Raw genomic sequence first — 428 nt, 5'->3', positions numbered from 1 at the left:
ACCCTTCTGGCCAGAGACTCTGGCGTGGGGTGCTAAAAACGGGCCTCTGTTCCATCAGCGCCACCGGGGAGTGGGTGCCCAGCTGTGCCCAGCTGTGCCGGTGTCTCCCGGCGCTCCCTCTGGAGGGGCTGTTCGCTGGAGTTTCCAGCCGACGTGCGCCTGCATTTCCAGTGCGGTCGCAGCTCTGGAACACGAACAAAAGGAGGTTTCTTCTGCGTGCAAGAAACATTTCTGGTTTTGTTGAGTGAAGACCACCAGTTCTGCATTTTCCTCGCCCAGAAATCCCGAATTGCATGGGAGAAGCAGCTGGAGAAAGCTGCTCTTCAATTGTTTGGTTTCTTCTCATTGTTCCGTGTGTGGCCCCAAGGCCTCGTGTTTGCCAGTTTTTTGTGCTCCGAAGACAGAATTATTCCTCTCCCTGCGGGCTT

This window comes from Corvus brachyrhynchos, unplaced genomic scaffold (assembly GCF_000691975.1).
Source record: "Corvus brachyrhynchos isolate BGI_N302 unplaced genomic scaffold, ASM69197v1 scaffold101, whole genome shotgun sequence".
Taxonomy (NCBI): Eukaryota; Metazoa; Chordata; class Aves; order Passeriformes; family Corvidae; genus Corvus; species Corvus brachyrhynchos.
The sequence above is the reverse complement of the archived record's forward strand: the minus strand, read 5'-3'. Positions refer to the sequence as shown.